Raw genomic sequence first — 14381 nt, 5'->3', positions numbered from 1 at the left:
GAATTGATGATTTGTTTGATCAGCTGAAAGGAGCCAAGTATTTATCTAAGATTGATTTGAGATCTGGATATCACCAATTGAAGATCAAACCTGAAGATATACCAAAGGCAACTTTTAGAACAAGGTACGGTCATTATGAATTCTTAGTGATGTCTTTCAGATTGACCAATGCCCCAGCAGCATTTATGGACTTGATGAACATAATTTTCAAGGAATATCTGGACAAGTTTGTCATTGTGTTTATTAATGATATCTTGATTGACTCAAAGTCAACGGAAGATCACGCGGAGCGTCTAAGGACAGCTTTGGAAATTTTGAGAAGGAAGAAGTTATATGCAAATTTTTCGAAGTGTGAATTTTATTTACAAGAAGTTCAATTCTTAGGACACGTGGTAAGTCATGAAGGGATCAAAGTGGATTCAACGAAGGTTGAAGCTGTTATAAATTGGGAAAGGCCAAAAACACCAACAGAGGTGAGAAGTTTCTAAGGACTGGCAGGATATTATCGGCAATTTATCCAAGATTTCTCGAAGATTGCGACGCCTTTGACGAAGCTTACCAAGAAAAATGAGAAGTTTATATAAAATGAGAAGTGTGAAGAAAGTTTTCAAGAATTGAAAAAGAGGCTAATCACGGCACCTGTTTTGTCACTTCCAGATGATCAAGGGAATTTCGTAATCTATAGTGATGCTTCTCATAAGGGATTATGTTATGTTTTGATGCAGCATGATAAAGTCATTGCGTATGCGTCGAGAAAACTGAAACCTCATGAGCAGAAGTATCATACTCATGACTTGGAACTAGCAGCGATAGTATTCGCCTTAAAGTTTTGGAGACACTACTTATATGGAGAAAGATGCGAGATTTATACAGAAACGATATGGAGTTCGAAGAAGGAAATCCAGTGTTACTGAAAGTATCACCGTGGAAAGGATTATCGAGATTCGGAAAGAAAGGGAAGTTGAGTCCTAGATATGTTGGACCTTTTGAAGTTTTGAAACGTGTCGGCAATGTGGCATACGAATTGGCATTACCCCCCCCCCCCACATGGAGCATATTCATAATGTTTTTCACGTATCGATGCTTAAGAAGTATAATCCAGACTCTAGGCATGTAATTGAGTATGAGCCGATAGAACTTCAGGAAGATTTATCATATGTAGAGAATCCAATAGAGATTCTATGTGACGGACTCAACCCCAGGGTCAGGAGTTGATGTCATCAATAATAATAATAACAACACAACATAATCCAACTCAACATTATTATATAAACGCAACCCCTTTTACCAATATCTTTTCCAGGTTTAAGTATGACTTAGGTTACAATCAACACAAAACGAACTTACTAAAGACACTCCTGACAATACTATCTTAATACAACAACTCAATAGACCCACTTTGGTCTAACACAACTACCTCAGAGGAGCCTAACACGGAAGGAACTGGAACTCTGCCCTGACTATCACGGAAGAATCTCCTAGGAATCTGCGATACATATACAAAACATTCTGCAAGGGTGAGCAATCAATTGCTCAGCAGTACCACTATATGAATGACAAGTAAAAATGATTTAAAGTAAAGCAGTTATAGGAACAAAATTCATAACTTGTTAGAAAACAAGTAAAACATGTATAAACATTCATAAACTGGATATTCAAAACTAGCATGCTCTGAAAAACAATATCATCAGTCGTATGCTGTACAAAAATACCAGAGTTCAATTTTAGCATGCTATTTTCATTTCCAAACCTTCTATTCCATTACAGGAACCACAAAACCATTTATCCCGTTACGGGGACCCAAAACCATCTGTTCCGTTACTGGAACCTCATTCACTTGTTCCGTTACTGGAACCTCATTCACTTATTCCGTTACTGGAACCACAAAATCACAAATAGATATGTATTGGATGTTATCTAGGGACGGCTGATCAGGCCTCCACATAAATTATATAGGATAGTTGGCCGGACTATCACGCAAAATGTCTAGGAAAGCTGATCGGGCTTTCACACAAAATCACCGGATCCGCAGAGACTAGCTAGGTCTCGGATTAACTATGCTGGACTAATCTGTTATGTATTGCGCGCAACCGAATTAACCACTTACGCAATATTATCCAATATCTGATTCGTTTTATCCAGTTTCAAAATCTCTTTTATCTATCCCTTATTAAAATCAATTCTGTCACAACACACTATTCAAAATTTCTTTTCCATTTTTAATCACATTTTAGAGATAGGTAATTTCAGAAGTTACTTCTCCCCAAAATATATATTTAACAACATTTTCAAACACAGGGGACACGTAACTTAAAACGTTTTTGTTCCTATTCAAAAATAAAACAACATTTCATTCATATATACTGAACCATAAAAGAATGGTCAGGGGTACTTGCCTTGCAGAGCTTTACAACTATTACTGATCGACTCTGAGCCATCTCGGACACTCAGGCTTTATCGTCTAATCACTAGATAACCTTGGATTCGACTTCAACACTCAGGCTCTTCGGTTGAAACCCTACTGAGCTCGTCGACTGTCCACTAGGTTATCCTTAGTCCAACATCCATTTTCGGTTTCCCCGACTAGAACCTACAGGGTCGAAATACTTTATGTTAGACATCCAGGTATGCTTGACATATCCTCAATAACAAACCTACCCATTTGATATCCAATCCTGACTCGTACTTATATGTATTATTATAATACATACATCAATCAGGGTTCACATACTCAAAACTCGACTCGATGATTATTTTCGGAAAACGCATGTAATCGTTGTTTTAGGATACAAGTTGTCAGTTATAGTTCGGAAAATATTTATTTATAATTATATAACTTACATTCGACTAGTAGTTCTGATATTTTACAGGGTATACTCCCGAAAATCTGGCAGCATCTCCTTTATTTATCGGACTACCCGTCGAATATAATCGACGCCACTATAACCAACAATCACAATTCACATTTAATCAATCATAACCCGACTACCCAAATTCTCAGTTCCAATTCGAGCCTTAACAATTATATCCGACTATTTACATTTCAAAAATAATTGTACGACTTAACTATTAAATATAAAATATTATTTTATAAGTATAGGACTCAGAATTGATTCATCACAGTCCACCGTCCGCTCGTCGAAATTCATCACGGACGGCGGTAAAATTCGGAGGTAGCCGAATTGGGTTTCCAATCACAGATTTCACTGATTGATCAAAAAAATTCCTGCACGATAAATTTAATTCACGAATGGTAATCATACTATTCCTGCATAAAACACATAAATAAATTAATAAATAATAGGCAAATGTTAACCAGACAGGACCAAGCAGCCGCACCCACACCACGCGCACACACGCGTGGCTGAAAAAATGGAACCTAACAATAACAACAGGGAACTCGAGGCGAACAGGGAAGGGAAAGAATCACAAACGATTCACAGCATATCTATATTCACATATATATGTATATACGATTCAACGGAAGCCAAAAGCCACCGGAAAAGAACGGCGGTGGTGGCCGGAAAAGTAGAGACTGGCAGCAGCTTACCATAAACAGCCAAGGAAAAAGAAGAACATGGAAGAAGAGAAGACTTTGAGAAGAGAAAAGGGAAAAAGAGGAAAGAAACAAGCGAGAGGGACTCATATCCGAGAACAGAGGGGAAAGGAACATAAAGTTGTGTTTTGTTGTTTCTTTTCTTTTTTCTTTTTTTTTTTAAATCCTGCTAACCAGCAATTAAACAACGTGTATAAGAAGTTACTTCCACACTGATTCCTGTCTTGCCACGTAGCAATATAAATCCCCTATAGTCCGATCCTGCCCCGAAATTTAAAATTAACGGACCAAGGTATACATAAAATTCCAGAAAATTACATAAACAGTCTTAATATGCTAAAAATATCCCGGAGTAAATGAAAATGTAATTTTTGAAATTTTAAAATAATTTCTGAAATGCCACTTATACCCTCTTTTATCAATAAAACGAAACAACGCACGGGTAAAATTAATCCCAAAAATTTTCAGAATAATTTTAAAATTCTCGGAATAATCCAAAATTACTAAAATATGAGTTTCATGATTTTCAAAGAATTCTGGAATTAAATACGGATTTTACAAATAAATGTAATCAGAAAATCATTCAGGGCTCAATAATTGATGAAATATTAATTTCTAAATTTTATAAAATCTTAAAAATAATTATTATAATTATAAAACCAAAAAAACAATTCTAGAGGCAATCCAAGTATTTATGTAAATAAATTTGCATTAAATCCACTTTTAAAAGTGAAAAAAATTCAGTACCACTCATTAAATAACTACGCGAACAACCTTGTACACCGAAAAAATCACACATAGATAATAATAAAATAACACATAGCTGTCATAAAATATATACATATTTTATTTATTTAATAATTCCATAATTACACATTAAATAGTACGAAAATACGCGAGTCGTTACATCCTTCCCCCTTAAAAAGATTCTGCCCTCAGAATCTGATCTAACTAAACAAGTGAGGATATTTTTCAAGCATATCTGACTCTAACTTCCAGGTAGACTCTCCTACTCGAGGATTTTTCAAACGTACTCAGTATGGATATACATTCATTTCTGAGGACTCATCTTTAACGATCAAGAATTTGGATCGATCACTTTATGCAGAACAAATTTGGACAAGAGCCCATTGACTCCTAATCAATCACTTGATTCAAATCAGATACTTATCTCCTTAACATTGACACGTGGAACTCATTATATATATATATATATGTGTGTGTGTGTGTTGCAGCTACAGCGGCGGCAACATTAACTCTTGGGCAACTTTACCTATATTTATCAGTACCTCGAACGGATCACTATATTTAGGACTTAACTTGTCCCCTCTATTGAGACCTATCCAATCTCTTTCAAGGTGAAACTTTTACCAACACTAATGGTTCTATTTCTATATTCATACTCTCCCGATGCAAATCCGCCTTCTTTCTTTGTATATCCCGAGCTGCTTCAACTCTTTTCCAAATCAACATCACTACGAACTCGGTGTGCTGAATTAACTCAGAATCCAATAACATCTCTATTCCCACTTCCTCTCACTAGTGTGGGGATCCACACTTATGCGCATACCAGGTTTCGCAAAGTAGCATCCCCCTACTAGCATGATAACTGTTAACATTGAAAAATTCAAACAATGGTAGGTGATTACCTCAGTTTCCTTTAAGATCCAAAATAGATACTCTCAACATATCTTATATCATTTGAAGCATCTTTTCACTTTGGCCCTTCGTCTACGGATGATACATGGTACTCACTTTCAACTTAATTCCCAAACATTCGAACACTTTTTACTCATTTCCATCAATTAAAGCTGAAAAGTAATCTCATATATTCACTTCTTATCACCTTTAGGTATTTGAACTTCATATTCCACTCTTTCCAATTCTTTTATTAACTCCTCAGTGGTCTTAGTTACATCCAATCCTTTCTTTCTACACAAGGCATCTGTTACCATATCGGCTTTGCTTAGGTAGTTGTTAATGGATTAATCAGAATCTTTTGTTAGCCTCGGTCAAAATTTCATACTTGAAAACTCAACGTATAGTTGCTTCCCTTCTAATCTTCGGAGGAAAATCCTTGGGCATTCCACACAGACTTTCTTATTCTTTGAATAGCTGAGGATGTTATCAATAAATACAATTTGCTTATCCAAGTACTCCTCATACACCATGTTCTTTAAATCCTTAGAGACGACTCATACACTTGTTACTCCACATGATATCACCAAACTTGTCACGCTCATAACTCGTTCTAATCGCAATCTTCTATATGTCCTTAGGCTGGATCTTAAGTAAAATCCCGAGAAATTACACATTCCTTGAATTAGGTCACATATGTAATCAATTCTTAATAGAAGTTATTTATTCTTATTCGTAGTTTTGTTAAACTCCCGATAATCAGTACACAATCTCATAATTCCATCCCTTTTCTCCAACAACATCACTGGTGCACCCCAGGGGACCATATCTGGTATGCTCATTTCCCTTTCCAATAAGTTTCACAATTATCAAACTACCTACTTCGTTCCACTGGCCTCCAGAGACTCCAGGGCATTTATTTATTACTCAAACTTCCTCCAGATTTAGTATTTTCTCCTTCGCATCTTTACTCATGGTGGATCTACCTTATACCCTTAACTTATTACTCCCTTTCTCGCATGATTGGAAGAACTTCTTATATTGCTTCTACATCTAGAACTTACCTTACTATTGGCCTTTGTACACTTTACACTTCGCTTCTTCTAAAACCTCTCCTTGCCATACTACAGGATGATCAACCTGATCCTAAAATCACATCAAACTCTTCTAGCTTGAGGGGTGTCAGATCAACTACAACTACATCCAACTTCTAAATGCCCGATCTCTTGGTCCTTTTGAAAATTCTGCCTCCAACTATGCTGGATGTTGGGCCTTGGGATGAAGTTTCTTGAATAATCGTTCTACAACTCCTTGCAATATGCCCAACCTTTCCACAATTATGACACGTAACTCCTGGATTTTCTGGATTACATTCCGATGTATAATGACCCTTATGTCCACATTTAAAATATTGCACATTTTTTTGCACGAACCACTATGTCTCCTGCCACAAGACTTGCAATCCACTACTGACTTGACTTACTGGGTTGGAGTGGAAGCAACTGAAGTAGCACTAGACTTAGCCTGAGAGAAATTATATCTCCGGAATCTCTTACTCCTGCTTCGGCCAAACTGATTCTGCCATTTTTGACTAGATTCTTCTTGATCTGCCTTGCCCATATCACCACAAGACTTCCTTTTCTTATCATTCTCTTCCTTAACAGCCAACTTCTGGTCACCTTCTATTACCAGGGTGGCTTGAAACATAGAGGAGTATGTCTTGAGTTGCAATGCCACAACTCCTCTGCGAATTTCAGACTTCGACCCTTGTTGGAACCTCCTTACTTTCTGAATCTCCGTACTTACATACTCAGGAACTAATCGGGCCAATTCTATAAACTTGGCCTCATACTCCGACACACTTCTTTTACCTTGTTTCAGTTCTAAAAATCGACTTCCAACTGATTCCTTAATCCATCGGGAAAATACTTCTCCAAGAATAATTCTGTAAATCTTGTCAAAGAAACAAGGCCTTCTCCTTCCAACGCTCGAGTGGATTCCCACCAATAATTTGCTTCATTCTGAAGAAAGTAACTCGCATAATCGGTCTTAAGATCATCACTTACTTGCGTGAGGGTAAATTCCTTTTCCATTTTCTTCAGCCAATTTCTGGCAACAACAGGATCCACTTCGCCCGTGAACTCTGGGGGCTTAACAGACTGAAAAGATTTAAAACTGGTAGTTTGGTTTAGCTCTCCTTGTTGATGTTGTTGCTACTGAATCTGTTGGATTAACTGCAACTGTTGTTGCTGTTGCTAGCGCAACAAGTCTAGAATTTCATTTATAACTGGACCCTCCACCAAACTACTACTATTTTCTTTAGACTGGGTAGCTTTCTTGGGTGGCATTTTCCTGAAATATAATAGGAAATTTATTCAAAACATAACGAGGGTGTATCACAAAAATATCACCATTCAAACGGTCCACCTGTGTCACGAAAATGCTGCCAATCAAAGCACCCATGTCTTTATTCTTAGGATCCATTTATAAAAGATATCTAGATTAGCAACACTAGCAACAATAGCAACAATAACAGTAACAGAATCAACAACCGTGCAGAAAACTGGGATATAAAGGTACAAAACTGTAATATCCGGAAAAAATTATGTGAATATTATATGTTAAATAAATAAATATTATGTGTTTTATAAATTTAAAGTGATTATTGTCATGCTATTAGATGTTATAGCTGTTATGTGTGCTTCCGTGCGGGCCAGGAATTTTTTTGATTAAATAATATGTGTTAAAACTATAATTATATGCATCTATCTGCAATCAGGACGCATATTTATTAGCGTCTTTATTAAGATACTCATTTTATTTCAATTTATACGCGTTTAAATGTATTTTAGGTGTTTTCGGGTTTTTCTGGTAATTTAGATATCGTTTCTGTTTTTCTAAAATCAACGGACCGGGACCCCACCGAGGCGTCAAACCCCACCAAATCCGTGTTTTTATTTTTATAAAATTATTCGTATTTCAAATACCCTTTATTTTTGTATTTTTGAAATATTCGCAATTTTTGGGAAATTTTGTCATTAATTTTGTATTTTATTATTTTTAAAATTATTCCCCTTAATTATTATTTTTGGCCCTAATTATTGTAATTGGGGAATAAAAACACCCTTACTTGAATTTGGGGTATTTATTTTCTGTTAGTATAAATACCAGGGTATATTTATTTTATTCATTCTATTTTCAGAATTTTTATAAATATCAATAAAAAAATCAGAAATACAATTTGGGGGCTAGGGTTTTGTTCTTGAATTCTAAGAATCAATCCATCTTTTGAGGGTGATAGAATCCTCCGTTTTTGGAGTTCAAATAGTCGAATTGAAGCCCGAGTCATCAGCTTTCTGTTCGTATAATCCATTTTGCTTAAGGTGAATTGAATCGATTTTTCAAAATTTTTGAATTTAATCGACTGAAATTAGATGATTGTTATGTGATGATTTTCAGTTATTTTTGACATCAGGAATAGCTTGCTTGTGTCTTTTCCAATCGATTCATGTATAGATACGTAAGTTTTGTGTTCAAATCGATGCTAGTCGGCGAAAGTTTCATCGCCGCCTTGTTCTTGTTGTTTACTGATTTTCCGGCTAACTCGATAGTAGGTTGTTAATATTGATTAAACGAACATGTTGTGTATTTAAATATGTAATAACCCCAAAATTTTTAACTTTTTTTGTAACCCTTATGAATAGTATTTTTGCTGATATTGTTGAACAAGAAAACTTTTCATGCCACACTATGTAGGGGTTCTTTTATTGTTATTCTGAGATCTTATTAGCACTCTATATGATATATAAGTGTATGTAAAGATCATTAGAATCCAAATTCAAATACTTTGATTTTTCCCGAAAATCCACCAGATACCGAAAGAATTGAGTATAAGGTAACAGGATAAAAAGGATTTAAATTTAAGGATTATAAGAGAGGATCATAAAAGGAATATAATTTATTGAGAAAGGTTAAGGAAACCCAAGTAATAAGATCCCGTGTATGATCCCTCAAACGATAAACGAAAACGAAAGTTAAGCGAACCGTATAACAGATCAGCGGTCATTAGCCAAGTAATTAGAAGCTAATCAAAGAGGTTAGTGAGGATGATGTCATCAAACCAATAAGAAGAGGACAAGTGTGGGAGGATGACATAACATGATGACCTAAGCATGACCAAAGAGAAGTGTGTTGTTGGTTGATTAAGAACCACACAAAATTCACCATGGTTAAAAGTAATAAATCAAAAACAAAAGCAAGCAACCAAGCAAAACAAATCACAAAATCACAAAAACACAAAGTTGACTTCTTTTCTTCAAGAAAGCTCTCGGCCTTCCTCTTTTTTTCAAGAAGAAAAATCCAAAATCCAAGATCCAAGCCTTGTTAATTAGTGAGGTAATTATCTAATACTCCTTATGCATAGATATAGCTATCCTATAAGTTTGAGCTTCAAATTCATTCACAATCTCTTCCTAAAATTCATGGAAGAAGAGGGTGAGTAGTGTTTTTTTAGAACTTAAATTTTTGTTCTTGAGTTTTTGTTTAGATTAAACTTGGATAAGGACTTTCAAGGGTGATTCTAAGCTAATTAGTTACTCCTACTCACAAGGAAGGTATAATCTCTTAACCTAGCTTTGTTATTGAATGTTAAGAGCTTAGCATGAGTATTATAGTTCATAAGAGGCTTGATTATTTTGTATGTAGAGATTAGTTGGTTTTGTGATGTTTTTGGAGTTGTAAATCTTGGTTATTAGTTAAAGAACTTAAGAATAGTTTTAGTTCATGTTTGAGATTAATATAGATTGGAAAAACTTGAGGTGTTGGGGCTGTTGTAGTGAGGTATGGATGGAGTTTGGTTGTATGGTTGAATTGTGGTTGGTTTGTGGTTGATTTGGAGTAGAATAAAAATTGGTAATCGCGTAAACATAGCCGTCATAATGTCCGATTTACTTTAGACTGTTTTGTTCTTAACATCAGGACCCGAGAACTCACTGTTAGGTTTTGACCAATGCCATGATTAGATAGTTCATGTTACGAGCTTCGTTTTGATATGTGGTTCGTTTGAATCCGATGTACGGTTTAGGAGAAACGACCGTTTTAAGTAACGACGTTTCGCGAACGAACCATTACCCCTCACCTTACTTTGAAACATTGGTTAAAGACCTTAAATGACTAATTGGAGTATGAAACATTTATGTAAAGTGTATTAGGCAGTTGGTAAGGCACTCGCGAAAGAATCGCCTTAAAACTCTTAATGGTTAATTTATTAAAAATGGTGGAGCCGAGGGTACTCGAGCGACTTAAGAGAATCGTTGAGCGCAAAGCGAGTGTTAGGGTCTAATTGGTTAAAGTATAGATTCATAAGCGACTTTGGTTTAATTCCAACTTACATGTTGTTTATAGGTTACCAGACTCGTCCCAAGCCATTTATCACCCCCAGTCGCTCAGGCAAGTTTTCTACCTGTTATACTGTTTTTGTGATGTATACATATGTATATGCATTATCTTGTGATAGATGCATGATGGTTAATTAGCAAATCTTGCGATATATTGGAGCATGTGATATGGTATATATGCATGTCTATTTCGTAATCTTGATATATATTTGTTGATTCAAATGCTTATTAGTTGCATAATACCTATGATAGAGATAAGCAGTAGTTGCGTATACCCTTAGTATAGGGGACCCAAAGGTGAATATTTTCTAAAACCGGGAGTCGATGTTCCCGAGTAAATTATATATATATATATATATATATATTTTTATATATATATAGTTATAGTTTTCAAAACTATTAGCCGAATAAGGTTTATTCGATAACTTTATTTTTATTAATGAATATTATTTTGAATATTCATTCGAGGACATATGACTCCGTTTATTTTATTAATAATTATTATTTTGAATATTCATTCAAGGACATATGACTCCGTTTATTTTATTAATGAATATTATTTTGAATATTCATTCGAGGACATATGACTCCGTTTATTTTATTAATGTATATTATTTTGAATATATATTCGAGGACATATGACTCCATTTATTTTATTAATGAATATTATTCTGAATATTCATTCGAGGACATATGACTCCGTTTATTTTATTTAATGAATATTACTTTGAATATTTATTTGAGGACATATGACTCCGATTATTAACTAAGTAATATTCTTTATTTTATTAAAGAATAATATTTCGATAATCAAACTTATTTTTGATTATTCAAATAAAGATAGTACTTTCGTTTAAGTATATCTTTGGTTATTTAATACCCATTTCAAGTATGAGTTTTAACACTTCTACTTCGATTATTTTTATAGAGATTATCCTTTTTGGGAATATTATTTAAATAATAAAATTCAGATATTTTCTAATATATTGGGACTGATTTATTTTAATAAATCAGCAGTACTCCAAACATTCTTAAAAATGTTTCGTGTCTTCAAAATGATTTTTAAAAGTTAGAGCGGATCCCAAAACTCATTTTTATATTTAAGATCTTCCTTCCGAAGGGGATTTAAATACTCGTTCAAAACCTGAGAGATCCGGCTCCGTGGTGTATTTTATATTCGCAACAAGGTTGCTGTTTGGATAAATGAATTGATTACTTACCCAACGTTCGGGAAGTAAGTCCATCTATTGAGTCGGCATAAGCAACATGGGCTCAGTGGGCGTCCATGAAAGTGTAAGTGGCTCAGTGGGAGTCCATCAAATGCGTAAGTGGCTGAGTGGCAGTCCAGCATAAGGTCCTATTACGGCCCGGGTGATGACCAGTGGGGAATTCGTCCATCTACTAGTAGAAAAGGTTACTTATTGGTATCTTTGCCTGATCAGCAAGATATCGGGTTTATGCCAAAATTCTTTTCCTTTCCGAAATTCATTGGATGTTACAAACTCTGTTCATACTTTACATAACAGAGGTTTCCGGGAAATGTATGAAAGATATATATGTGGATATATATATCGGGACTAAATAAAGTATCTCGTAACTTCATTTCATTCAATAATATAGCAAATATTGAATCTATTCAAGTCTTAACTTGTGGTCTCATCTATGGGATGACCTTTTGAAACCTATAATACTTTGAACAGTGGTAGTTCAAGTAGCTTTATAAAATGGTATAAGTATAGAGAAATAATTGGTAACTTCATCTTCCTTTAAGCTTATATCCAGTAAGTATCTACCTGCCACTTGATAAAGGTTTCCAGTAAGTTATCCATTTAGATACTTGCATTATTGTTTACACTATATATTATCTTGCGAGCTGTAATGCTCACTCTTGCTTCATTTCTTCATCACACAACAACAGTTAGGAAAGATGGCCAGACTCAAGCAGACCCAGCACAAGCGCGTGGGAAGCGTCCCGCGTCTTCCCGTTGATATTGTAGCTGCTATAGCTGCAGAGGTAGATCTATTGGTAGATCAGGAATTCTACTTTTGGGAACCAAATATTGTATAATTATAACTTGTGGCAGATAATGGAAAATAACTGTAAACTTATCAAGTAATCATTTTGGGTTGTAATAACTTTTAAATTGTGGATTCAAGGACTTGTACTTATTTCAATTTCATCTCTGAGACTATAACGGGGTGTGGTGTGTGTTAGTGTGGGGTCACAGCATGAGGTTATTTATTATTAATTAAGTTAAGTGATATTGTGGGAAGAAAGACCGTAACGACCCAGATCCCCGACCCCGGATCTGGGGGTGCTACAGAAATGGTATCAGAGCTAAGCGTTATAAACCTCAGAGATGATGCGACGATATAATAATCAACTCACAAAGATAATAAGAACTCTTGCCAAGTTCATAGTCGGACTACTTAAAGTAGCACTGACAGTTAAAACCCTTACGGGAACCCTTATAAGTATCATGATAGTAACTTAGCTCGTTTAATGTGTAGGCACATGAGATAGAGGACCCTGAGATGTTCGAGCGTGAGCATGATGAGGCACTGCTAGATGCCAAGGATCAGGAGGAGCCTGAGATGGAGGAGGATGAGGAGGACCCCTCAGAGGAGTCAGAGACAGAGGTTGTTGCTATTTCAGATGAGGAGGACCCGGATGAAGTCCCAGTAGCTGAGGAGCATGTCGGAGCTATAGTGGAGTATACTGGTACCCCTTTACCCTCACTCCCGGTGGTTAGAGCTCCTACCCCTCCACCCCTATCTTGGAGCCCCTATGATGACAGCTCAGAGACCCATACTCCCGAGCCTAGGCAGACCGAGGAGGCACCCCCAGCGGCTCCGGATTCACCACCTCTCGACCCTGCCCATAGGCAGTCTTTGTTAGCTCACGGCTATGTTCAAGATGTACTGAGGACTCGAGTGGCTGTTGCTGATGCCCGGCTGAATGAGGTCAGGAGGGAGTTGGATGCAGAGAGGGCGGGTAGGCGTGCCCGAGCTTATGAGACTAGGGCTACTATACCCCGATCCTTGAGGAGGGAGCTGACGGGGATAGAGCTCATGTCCCGAGTGAGACTCTGATCGCTCCAGGGGGACAGGCACGGTAGGATCTCCAGGCGGCAGGCTGACTATATCTTCCGTCGTGCGATGTAAAGGGTATGGGAGCTGACCCGCTCCGGTGTGTAATTCAGGACCGACGATGGGATAGTCTAGTTGTCTAGTTAGTCGAGGCCATAGTAAGAGCCAATTTTCCGGGATAGTTGACTTGTATATAGCATCCCTTTTTCTGACTAGACAGGTAGACTCTTGTGTATCACTTTTGGGCAGATGGCTATAGCACTGTTGTACTTTTGACCAGATCAAACTATGTATTTCTCGCATTATGTATATATTTGTTTCCTTTCAGTTCAGTTCCTTAGTGACGAGATCACTGTTTTTATTACAACACTTCTTATTAGAACTGTCATAAAATAATAGAATTGCGAGATACATTCTCCCCATTATATAATTGTGCAAGACACAATTTTGTGTATGATTGTGACATAACGTTGAATTTCCTAAAAAAAAAATTTATCAGTATCATGCCGCCAAGAAAGATTGGAACTAGGGCGAACCCTGGATCTGAGGACCAGGGAAGCCATAACCAGGACGATAGGAACCAAGAACACAGTGAAGAGGAAGATGAGGATTATGTTGAACAGGATGACTCCCTGTATGAAGAGGAGGAGGAAACATATGATGTTGAGGGATTTGAGATAGAGGCTGAAGAAGGAGAAACT

This window comes from Apium graveolens, chromosome 4 (assembly GCF_009905375.1).
Source record: "Apium graveolens cultivar Ventura chromosome 4, ASM990537v1, whole genome shotgun sequence".
NCBI classification, from domain to species: Eukaryota; Viridiplantae; Streptophyta; class Magnoliopsida; order Apiales; family Apiaceae; genus Apium; species Apium graveolens.
This window is presented reverse-complemented; position numbering follows the sequence as displayed.